This window comes from Schistocerca piceifrons, chromosome 3 (assembly GCF_021461385.2).
Source record: "Schistocerca piceifrons isolate TAMUIC-IGC-003096 chromosome 3, iqSchPice1.1, whole genome shotgun sequence".
Classification (NCBI taxonomy): domain Eukaryota; kingdom Metazoa; phylum Arthropoda; class Insecta; order Orthoptera; family Acrididae; genus Schistocerca; species Schistocerca piceifrons.
In genome coordinates, this window is record NC_060140.1 from 748,187,119 (window position 1) to 748,199,906 (window position 12,788).

Genomic DNA, 12,788 nt, shown 5'->3' on the forward strand with positions numbered 1-12,788 from the left:
AGTTACGTTACACTCTGCCATGTTACACGTCACAATTCGGAGACCTACAGCGGCAGAATGTTGCAACCTGCGTCAGCGAAGTTGGAAAGCCGACCGAGTAATGTGCATGACATATCTCAACCGATATTGAAAACAGAATAAAAATTCGGAGTCATTACTTTTCAGCATGCGCTCTTAGTATTCAGGAAGTTACTATGTGAGAAGATTATTAGACTGTCCTTCGCTGATCTGCAGTTGTTTTCCAGATGTACACCAGCAAAATGTTTCTTCCTTAGGTCTTACTGAGTTTAAGTGTATGTGACTATTTCACTGGCAGTATTTAATTCACTTGCTTGATTCAAATGTAATTTCGTTGTTTTCCCCTGTTTACGTTCTTTACGATGGGTTTATTCACACCTTGTAAATGATAGTATTAAATAAAAAAATTTGAATTAAAACTGCTTTCGAACAGTTGCGAGCGATTAAAATAGAAAGACAATAAAAAGAAACTCAACTGCCTCCGAAGGACCAACAACCTTCCTCGAAAAAATTCTCACTACTCCAATAGCAATGTGTCCTTTGTAACAGTAGCAGCAGCACACTCGGTCTTGCCGTATTGCGCATGCAAGCCGAAAACAAACGGTCTTTTATGCGGACGTGGCTCGGTCTATCGACCTGGCCCTCACTATCGACCAATTGTATCAGCGTCATGCGTGACCAAAGTCGTTTCCCTGAACTTTGTGCGTGCCGAATGTTCTGGAACTTGATCCTACCGTGAAACAGAATAGCGGAAAATTTTTGTTGGAAGTTTATTTAAGATCGTGGGCCACACCGTATGCTGCACATACCTAATCTTCTGTGTTACTGTAATTTATATTTCCTTTGCTATAAGAAAAAGAATAACAACGTACTTGCTTTATGGAAATTATCTTCCCCCTCCGGCTTTTTGCTAAACGTCTGCTTTCCATTGGCTTACGACTTGTATATGCTGTTAGCAATTTTTATGTGTTTGTCTGTTTACCGGTGTGTCGTTGACCCCTTGTGTCTAAACGAAACTGGTGATAGTTCGAAGTGAGTATTTCAGCATAGGAAATTAATGTAAGTTTGTGACTTAAGATGAAGTTTCGGCGTGGTCACAGACGTGTGTGTGTGTGTGTGTGTGTGTGTGTGTGTGTGTGTGTGTATTTGGGCGAATGTGGAGAGAGGAAAGGGATTGATCGTTGTGGCGTATAACTCGGCGAGACTAAGTAGTGTATGTTTATGGTGCGCTATGCTTTGAAAGAAAAGAGATGAGGTTACACGTATACTCAAGACCAACGAAGAATTAAAACATATGCGTAGACATCTAATGTTCCCTTTTCAGTAGGGATAGAAAAGAATAAGATCGTGTTAATGGATTCTTTCGTCGCTGATAGGTGGAACAGCTTCATACTTGTAAAAGAAAAGCCTAAAAACATGGATGTTCTGTTTATTTAGTTAACCGATTTTCGGCTCACAAGGCCATCATCAGAGTATAACTCACTATCATCACGAAAGAGGATACAGCAGTGGTGAACAAGTTGAAAAAAATGTTACACAAGGAGAGTAAGGTGCCACAATAGAATAAATGTCATCCAGGGCAGTGAAACTGTAACATAATTTAAGATATTTAAGCTAACCAGCATATAATGTGAAGGGAACGTAACAGAAAACTTTGAGAATGAACATTAGGAAAAAAGTGAGTTACGTAAGTCGTAACATCCACCGATTCGAGATTTAAAAACGAGGCTTTCGGCGAACTATGCTATCAGTGGGCGATGTAATATTTTTCTGTGATTAGTTCTCTCAACTACTGTGTCAGCTGAGATACTGAAGCAAGTACTATTTTAATGGAACGAGATATGTCTGTAACGGCGTTCGAAAGCTCTTGAAAAGACGAGTACGGTGATATAATGTTTGTTAATCTTGACACTGAGCCGCTTCGCAAAAATACAAGATAAATGTACTGAAATTGGCGCCGGAATCGGCCATTGCGGTGTAAACACCGCCAAATGATGCTCTTGTTCCAGGCTTCGTCGCTGTATTGAACATCTCAACTGTTTCCTGGTTCCACAAAAGTTGTTAATTTAAAAACGAATATGTACAAATATTTGAAATAATTATCCCGGGCCCCGTGTTATATACCAGAAATTAGCATGTAGTTCCATTTACAATAATCTTAATGGACCCTGCATATATGTCGTATAAAACTAGGCCAAGAGGAATCATTATTTCTCAACCATGTTTTTCGTCACTACGCCATATTCTCAAATTACTTGATCAAAATTAGTGAGACGTTATTTTCAGGATTTCGCTCACAGCTAATGACGAAAAATAAACATATTTGAAAGTTACTGTTTCCGTTACAAAATTTTGTTTTATAAAAACGATGCAGTTGTAAAGTCAAGCGTAGTCTGTCCCTCGATTTCGGTCTTACACGTCGATGCAAAGAATTTAGAAGGTATCATCTATTGGCAATTTAATTTTACTGTAATATATAACAGTGACTGGTATTTTTTACGTTCAAAGATGCGCAAAATAATGTTTATCACCTTTTAAGGGACATGAATAAAAATCACCATTATGGAGGCCAAATAATTCAGTATGGTGAACATTTCCGTCAAGTACTGCCCATCTTTAGGCATGCCAACAGAAGAGCCATTGTCGAAACTATACTTAAACGATCGTACTTGAGGTCTGATGTTAAAATTCGTAAGTTGAGTCAAAATATCACATACAATAGTGATCCTTTCTTCAGTGAATGGTTACTTAAATTGGGTGACGGTGATTTATGAATCAAATAGATTACTTCAGTGAAGAGATCAAAATTCGTAAATAGTGTCATTGTAATTACGATAGTTTTATTACCACCATCTCCAAACCCAGAAAAATCAATGAACAACATTTTTCGCAATTCTATTGAATGCCTATTCTATGTCTGAAGAATGTTGATTGTAGAACAATTAATGCATATTCCATTTCCAATATTTTACCTGAAGAACCGAAAGTTTACCTCATTTCTGATGCTGTCCAACTTGAAAAAGTAAACAGCGTTCAGCTGTCAAGCGGGCCCGGGTTCGAGATTTTGTCCGCTTGGGGAGTGTGTGTGTTTGCGTGGTAGAATAATGGTGGTGTACGTATACATGGAGAACTTGCGCAGCAATCGCCGACATAGTGTAGCTGAGGCAGAATAAGGGGAACCAGCCCGCATTCGCCGAGGCAGATGGAAAACCGCCTAAAAACCATCCACAGTCTGGCCGGCTCACCGTACCTCGACACAAGTCCGCCGGGCGGATTCGTGCTGCGGACCAGAAGCTCCTTCCCGCTCCGGAGAGCCGTGCGTTAGACCGCTCGGCTAACCCTGCGGACAGAATTAACAGTACTAACCATCCACCAAAATTATGTGCCCGCTGCGTACAATCATTTGCCAAAAAAACTCGTTTCCGTATCTTGAAGCCGCTCACGAAATAAAAAAGGGTGTTACGTCTTACACGAACTATCGTAAGTATCAGAAAATGCCTTTGAAACCTGGGAGGAGGGAGGCGGACGGAGGCAAGAACGTTTACCTTAGTTATGTGTTATTGCTGCCTTGCTTTGCCGAATGTCACGGGGAGGAGATTGTCTTCGGTCCGCATGAATTGTCTGACCTCTGATCGCAGACAGTCTCCTGGCGCCGCCGTCGCGTAACCTGTAATCATCCGTAATACAGAATGGCGCTTAATGATCTGGGTCGATAACCGGATACCTACAGAGCCGCCGATGCGGCACTCGTAATAGCTAGACGATTAGTTAATACCCGGCGTGGCGGCGAAGACAACATGTCGCTGTGCCGTGGTGAATCGCCTCCCACTGTTCACGGTCTGCTCAGAAGTTCTCGGCACGCGCGCGCTGTGTGTGACATTGACAGGGCGTTACTCGGCGCTTCGTGGTGCTCACAACTAGCTGCTCAACCTGTCAAAAATAGGCGTCGCGTCGCCAGCAGGAGTACGATGCTCCCGCGTTGCGTGACTAACACATTGTCTGACTGTCGGACGTAGCCGCACTTTCAGTCATCCACCTGGTTCAAAAACGTAACTTCACTGCTAACTGCTATTAATGTATTATTCCGTGGCGCCGCGCGGACAGGCCGCGCGGTTAGAAGCGCCATGTCACGTTTTGTATCGCTCCTGGTAAGCGGCGCGTGGGTCTGCTCATGCAAAATGAAGGGTATGCCGAATGTAGGAGCGAGTAGGAGCAGGTGACGTAAAAATTTCGGTATTGCAGTGTGAATTTAGATCACCTTTACTATAGGAAGAATTAGGATTACATTAGGCTCACGTAACTTTGGCTGAGATGAGCACGTATGTGCGAAGCTGTACACGTATCAACGCTAACCGCTACCTGTAGTTGGGCTAACTATCATTGAAGTAACAAAGTCTGTAATGGCTAGCCCCCTATGAAGTAGAAACAATGTTGCTAGGTCGCCTCCTCGGAATCAAATGGGCTCAATCTGGAGTGGCGCTCGTTGAGCTGCACAACGCTGGCTAGGGGGCGCTGTTGTCGGTGTCGGTGTTGTTGTTGTTGTTGTTGTGCCAACCTAGCAGAGCGCAACTACGTTGTGGCATCGTAGTTATCGATACCACGTCACAGATTGCACGGCCCCTCTCGCCGGAGGTTCGAGTTCTCCCTCGGACATGAGGTGTGTGTGTGTGTGTGTGTGTGTGTGTGTGTGTGTGTGTAAGGTTAGTTGCAGTAGTGTGTAAGTCTAGGGACCGTCGACCTCAGGAGTTTGGTCCCATAGGAATTCACACACATTTTTTATTCTGTTGCCTACTGATACAGTCGTTTCATACAGAACAGGAAATCCAAAACTACGAATGTTGTAAACCACCAGAGCACTATTATACTGAGGGAGAAAATTCATTGGAGAGAGAGATATGTACATATACAGACGGCGTACACAAGATATAAAAGGGCAGTGCATTGGCGGCGCTGTCATTTGTTCTCGGGTGATTATGTGAAAAGATTTTCGATATGATTATGAAGGAACGAGGGGAATTAACGGACTTTGAACGCTGGATGGAAGTTGTTGCTAGACGCATGGGATATTCCACTTCGGAAATCGTTAGGGAATTCAATATTTCGAGATCCATGCTGAGAGTACCAAATTTCAGGCATTACTTCTCAACACGGACAACACAGTGAGCGACGGGTTACACTTAACTACCGAAAGTGGGTGCTTTTGAGTAGAGCTGTCAGTGCTAACAGAAAAGCAACACTGCGTGTAATAACCGCAGAAATCAACGTTGAACGTACGACGAACTTGTCCGTTAGGACAGTGCGACGAATTCTAATGGGGTATGGCACCAGATGGTCGAAGCTAGTACCTTTGCTAACAGCGCATCACCTCTGCACCCGTCCTGGTTCGTGACCATACCGGCTGGACGCTAGACGACTGGAAAACCGTGAACTGGTCAGATAAGTCCTGATTTGAGTCTGTACGATCTGATGGTTGGGTTCGAGTGTAACGCAGACCCAACGAAACCATGGACCCAAGTTGTCAACGACGCACTGTGCAAGCTGGTGGTCGTTCTATAATGTGTGCTGTGTTCGGCTACTTTGGGACCAATTGCAGTCCTTCATGTTACCAAACAATGGAATTTTATGGGTGGCAATGCGCCATGTCACCGAGCGACATTACTTCACAGTTGGTTTGAAGAACAATCTGCACAATTCGAGAGAATGATTTGGTCACTCTTCGAACATTTATGGAACGTAATGGAGAGGTGAGTTTGTGCACAAAATCCAGCATCTGCAACACTTTCGCAATTATGGACGGTTATAGAGGCAGCAAGGCTCCGTTTATCTGCAAGGGACCTCCAGCGACTTGTTGAGTACATGCCACTTCAGAGTTGTTTCCTTACGTCTGGCAAAAGGAGGTCCGAGACGGTGTTAGGAGGTAACCAATGCCTTTTATCGCCCCAGTGTAGCTTACTGGTTCACAACATGAAGGGGAAGTGTTAGATCGTTTCGCTGATATAGTGGACCTGCTGGAAGCAGAAATGCTGTCAGTTTTGTGCAGAAGCTTCCTGACTGAAGTAGTAAGATCCATGTCAATGGGACTTTAATCCCTAAACTTCCGCCTGAGAAAAATGAGAAGTAACAACCATATACACTGATATTATGACCACTGACCTACTATCGATATAAACCCGTCCAGTCGATAGCAGCGTCACCTGTCAAGGAATGACTTAATCAGGTACATTCATGGTGCATATAGTGTCAGTGAGCCTCCTGTCCATATGTAGAATGGGGAAGGCGCGCGTTCTATCTGAGGTTTTTACTGAGTGTAGATTTTGACGACCTGGTAGCTCGGTGCGAGCATTTTGGAAGCTACACGACTTGTCAGGTGTTCTAGAAGTGCTGTGGTGAATGTCTTCAACACGTGTCGAAACGTAGGTACAACTACATCCAGACGACGTGGGATTGGGTGGCCAACCCCTCATTACAGATGAGGAACGTCGTAGTCTGGGCAGACTGCTGAAACAGGACAGGCGGCGAACTGTGGCGGAACTAACATCAGACTTTGATGCTGGATAGGGTACAAGTGTGTCTCAACACACAGTGCACCATACACTCCTAACGATGGACATCTGCAGCCGATGATCCATGCATGTGCCAACTGCGACTTAAACGGGCACTTGACCATCGGCATTGGACGGTGGCGCAGTGGCAAAACGTATGGTCTGATGAATCCCGTTACATTCTTCGTCATATCGATGGGAGGGCGCGAATCTGTCGTAATCCAACGTAACAGCTGCTTGATCCCTGTACGGCGAGAAGGAGACAAACTGGCGGCGGCTCCAGCACGCTCTGGGGAACAGTCACGTTGGGATCCATAGGTCAAGTGGACTTAGTGGAAGACACCATGACAGCCAAGAAGTACGGTACACACTTTGCAGACCACGTACAACCCTTCATGATGACCATGTTTCCCAACGACAGTGGCATTATTCAACAAGATAATACGCCACGTCACAAGGGCAGAAGTGTGATGGAGTGGTTTGAGGCACACAATGACGAGTTTCTGTTGACGTGCTGGCCCCTCAGTTCGCTGGATCTGAACCCGATCGAATATGTCTGGGGTATGATTGAACGTGGCGTCAGCTCTAGTAGTCCCCGTCCCTAGAATTGACGGGAATCAGGTGTCTTATGTGCAGATGTGGTGCAGCGACGTACGCCACGACCTATGCCATGACGCGTTGCCGCTGTTAATCGTGCCAAAGGTGGACATATCAGCTATTAGGTAGGTGGTCATAAGGTTCTGCGCCGATCTGTGTATCAAATTCAGCTGGAAATAGATGTTCAGTTTTGCTTCTTTGGTAGTAAAGTAACTGAAGTGGTCGAAGTAGAGAGGAGATAAAACGTAGATTGGCTATAGCAAGAGGAGTATTAATGTAAAAGAGGTTTGTTAATATCTTGTATAAATTTATGTGTTAAGAAGACTATTCCAAAGGTATTCGTCTGATGTGCTACACTCTACGGAAGTGAAATTATAGAGAGAGGAATACGTCAAGGATATTCAAAACAATTTAGGTTAGCAACAGTTATTCGCACGTGAAGAGGCCTGCACAGGATACGCTACCGGGGAGAGATGCATCAGTCCAGTGTTCGGATTCAAGATCATAACAATAAGAACAAGTTGGACAGAGAGAAATACGATTATCCTCATCAGTATTTGCTTGTTAGTTTTTAGGCATGAAATGCCCTCCTCAAAATAATCTGCGTAACGTTAACAGTAACTGATTTCCAGTCATCTAATTGAGTGTTTGAGGTATTATAGTCCCACATTGCTATTTTGTGCGTTAATGATTATTTTTAAATTACTTTTTCTCAAGATTTTAGTGATCTATATCGATAGGGTACTAACTCAGTTGACACTAAAAGGTGTGAGGTGCTCCACGTGAGTACTTAGAGTAGTCCTTTGAATTTCGGCTACGCGATAAATTACACGAATCCGAAGCCTGTCGGTTCAACAAAATAGTTACGGATTACAGTTCCGAACAGGTTAAATCGCAACCATCGTACAGAAACTTTTGGGGAAGACAAACCGAAGACTACGTTTTGTTGGCAAGTCACTTAGAGATGCAACAAAGCTAATAAAGAGACTGGCTATCCTTGTCCGTCCTCTTCTGGAATGTTGCTGCATGATACAGCATCCTTGCAAGATAGGGCTGACGGAGTACATACTTGTGGAAAGGTTCAAAGAAAAGCATTTCGTTTCGAGTTATTGCGAAGTAGGGGAGGGAGTGCCACGGATGTGATTAGTGAGTGGCTGACAGTAATTAAAACTAAGAATTTTTTGTTGCAGCGAGATTCTCTTACGAAATTTCAGTAATTTTCCTCCTCCGCATCTATTTTATCGCACTGACATTGGAAGGATTGACATTCGTCGTAAAGCAAGAGAAAACACGAAATGGATTCGCATTTGTGACTCTGGATTGACGTCAGCTGTTTGTGATACATGAAAATATGTACCCGACCGGGAGTCGAACCCGAATTTCCCGCTTATCGTGAGCGGTTGCCTTCACCGATTCGGCTACCAGAACAGGCCTCTAGGCACGATCGAAACTTCCATATGTCATCGAGTCCACAACCTTTACACTCGCACATTTCGTGATTCCCGCACACGGAGGTGCAGATATTTTGATCGCCATTTTAGCCTGTCGAAGCATGGATGTATCATGATGTCTGTGTTTATACAGTTTGTGTATCTACACATTACAATGTCCTTCAGACATGCATGCATGTGCACTTGGTATTCGAGAGTGGGAGGAAAGTGGTTCTGTGTACCTTCTGACACATAATAAATGTGTCAATTGCATGGTAATCATGTAGATTTAGAAAATATGTATAGGTAAATCATCGTTATATTGTTGAACTAGCTATCCTGGCCTTGGCAGAACTAACTTAATTCAGCTATAAGATTCGTTCGTGAAGATTTCTTAACGGATCGAATCCATGATCCATTCGTATATGGGTCCCCTATTGTGAAGACTGTGCAGGCTAGATCACTGCATACAGACGCTGACGAAATGACTGTAGTTGTCAGCTCATGCCATAAATTTTCCAACCTCATTGTGAAAATATGGTGACGGAAGTGGAAAGTGTTATACCACGAAGCACTAATCCAATATTTGTGAAACTGTGGAGATGTTCAATACTCAGCGGTGTTAAATGACGCACTTTCATTTCCTTTCTGGACTGATGTTCATCAGCATCAACATGAGCTACGGCCTGCATGGACTCGAATGCACTGTTTTTTATGCCACGGAAGCAAAAGGCCTCCACATATCATCCTGAGTAACTTCTTGCTATGTCAAACACATACCGTGTCATTCACAAGGACTGCTGACTGGAGGCTGGCGTGAATGTATGTATCTTCTCCATCTCATCCCAAACATACTGTCTGGGGTTAAAATGCAGCTGACCAGAAAGACCAGTCAAAGATTTTTACATCCCTTACGTCATATAAAACTAATCGTCGGTAAAGCAGATGCCAGACAGATTCATTGGAAAGAATTCTAAAGAAATGCAGTCCGAAAACAAAGGATGTAGGTTACAGTACACCTATTCGCCCACTGCTTGAATACTGCTCACCGATGTGGGATCCGTGCCAGATAGGTTGATAGAAGAGAGAGAGAGAAGAGCCAACGGAGAACAGCGCGCTTCGTTACTGGATCATTTAGTAATCGCGAAAGCGTTACGGAGATGACAGATAAACTACAGTGGAAGACTCTGCAAGAAAGACGCTCAGTAGCTCGGTACGGGCTTTTTTTGAAGTTTCGAGAACATACCTTCACCGAGGAGTCTAGCAGTATATTGCTCCCTCCTACGTATATCTCGCGAAGAGACCGTGAGTATGAAATCAGAAAAATTAGAGCCCACACAGAGGCATAGCGACAATCTTTCTTTCACGGAACAATACGAGACTGGAATAGAAGGGAGAACCGATAGAGCTACTCAAGGTACCCTCTGCCACCCACCGTCAGGTGGCTTGCGGAGTATGGATGTAGATGTACATTTGTGGCATGAACTTCCCTGTTATGTCTTGCATTACCTTCTTCAGTACGGCATTTAGTACCTTGATCGTGAAGGGCATGACAACCCGATGTACCATTCTTGGCACATACTGGCTCAGTCGTCGTTTTCTGTGTCCTTTAATCAGGTCGTCTTCGGACACGCTGACGTCGGTGTCAAGCGGAAGCGATACTCATCGCTGAATACTGTAAAATGCTGCTTAACGTCCCAGCCGCGTCTGCCTCTACAACATGGAAGTAGAATTGTCTAGGGTATGGTGTCAGCGGTAAACGATCTGTGACACCTTTAGACTTTGATCCAGCTTCAGTAGATTGTTCCCGGCGCTTCGTGGTGGCGCTGTCTGTAACTCCTGGCCGGATTTTAGCTGTTGTTATTCATCTATTCGTCAGAGCAAATCTAAGAACCCTGTCATCTTCTGATAGTGTACACCTTCTGGAAGGACAGGTGGCTACTCTTTTGCAAAACTGTCGTCAAGGGTCCATCTCGTCACCGCTCATTCTTTGATCATTGCACTACCCTCAATTTTTTTGTGCGGCAGGGCAGTAAGGTGCCCTTACGTACCTCATGCCGATAATTCAACCTTTCTCAATGTCTGAAATATGACGAAACGCAGATTTGCACGTTCTCTGAGCATACCGTGCTGCGATTTCCGTTTGAAACGTTCCATTAACGTTAGATACACTCAATAGTTATCATGCACTCACATCAGTATTCACCTGTACAATTTTTTATGTACTGAAAATAAGCTCGCGTAAGGATGAATTTCAATCCAGATCTCAGGCAGGCATGGAAACACTACACGCCATCAGTGTGCCATCGCATGCATATTTACATTCTTTCTCTTAGAAGCTGCACTCCAAATTGTTTGTTATACGAAGTCCGATTCTCCTTGCTGTACACTGCAATGTATGTCATCGCACTGGGCTGCACTTTAGAAGATTTTGTTCAAATCTTATCTTAACCGTAAACTAAACATTATCATTTGCACCCACGCTGAAGCTTTTGTGATTTATCTTAGCACAGAACAATTAGTATTATGAGGCACAATGCAATCTAGCATTTCATATTTATTTTGATGAGACTTAAGGCATAAGAAATCGCGCTCGACGTGTGATGAAAATTAATTTTCGAATTGTCTGAAAAACGGTGCTCCAAATTTTGTCAACATTTACATGTTGAATCCCTTTGTGTATTGAAACGCACTTCATTTGACTTGACTAAAACACAGCACGTCATTGCATGACTGACTGCCGGTACGTAACGATGACAGTGTCTTGGCATCTATTTCGATATTGTGCTCTTTCCCACGGCCGCTTGTTGCGCTTGACCGGGGCTTCAATTGTGTTTGTATTCTCAATCTTTCACCTCTGTGATGGATCACTCGGCCAGCCAGTCGAATACTAACCCAGAGACGGTACGCTAATAAAGCTGAACACTGGCTCCAACAAAACCCGAGCCGGCGGTCAGAATGCTACGCCACTAAATGTATGCTATTTTTAGCACGTTTTTCGGCACCCCATTATCAAACGCTATAAAACATGGAAACCAATCAATAAATCGCATTACTGCACGTACAGACAACCGAATAAAATACTTATATTATCTGTGGTATAAAATATAATAAAGCTTCTATGCCATTATGCATCAAAAAAATGGTTCTGAGCACTATGGGACTTAACTTCTGAGGTCATCAGTCCCCTAGAACTTAGAACTACTTAAACCTAACTAACCTAAGGACATCCCACACATCCATGCCCGAGGCAGGATTCGAACCTGCGACAGTAGCGGTCGCACGGTTCCAGACTGCAGCGACTAGAACCGCTCGGCCAACCAACAGTATGCTGCAACGTGTGAATCCATACGGAATGGCCAGGAACCATTATTTGAAGCAAGGGAGTCTAGTAAAAATGGGCTCTAATATTCATACCTGAGGACATATAAGCACCTATTTATTTTCCGTTAAGGATGTGCTAGAATTATTATCGATAGACTAACGGGACCTTACATACTACTAAAACGCTTGAGTGCTGCAAGATCTCTTTAGTCCCTATCAAATGACTACCCTGTTCTGCTAGAGGAGATACCATTCCAAAACGGCTGCAGATGTTTGTGCATGATGGAGCACCAGCCCATTTACTCCGAAATGTCTGAGAATACATCACACAGACATTTAATGGATTGGTTGGGGGTGCCTAGTACGTTGATGCGGCTCGTTGCCTCCAACTTAACCGCTTGAATTTTCGGTTGTGGCGACACTTTAAATGTTTGGCGTATGCAAGCCTCACTAATGATGAATAAGCACTACAGGAATGCGTCATGAGTGCCTTCCAGCGCACCTGTGACCAACCGGCAGAATTTCACAGACTGTGATACCCTAAGACGTCGAATCGGAGTTGCTATGTACGGACAACGTATTTAGCGCCTCCTTTAACGATGTCTCACAAGCGCAGGTCGCATGTATAAGAGGGCAATCAAAAAGTTTCCGTATGTATAAGGGGGCAATCAAAAAGTTTCCGTTTGACGGCATATGCCCCACAGCGCGACTACGATGCGGGTATATCAGTACCGACTTGTAGGCAAGGGATCTGCGTGAAATTCGTGTATTTCCCATGGGCGGGCGGTAAATACGAAAACGTGAACTATGGAGATGTTATTACCAAATGCGCGTGAAGGAGGACAACGCGCTGTTACTCTTTTCTTCGCTGCCAAAG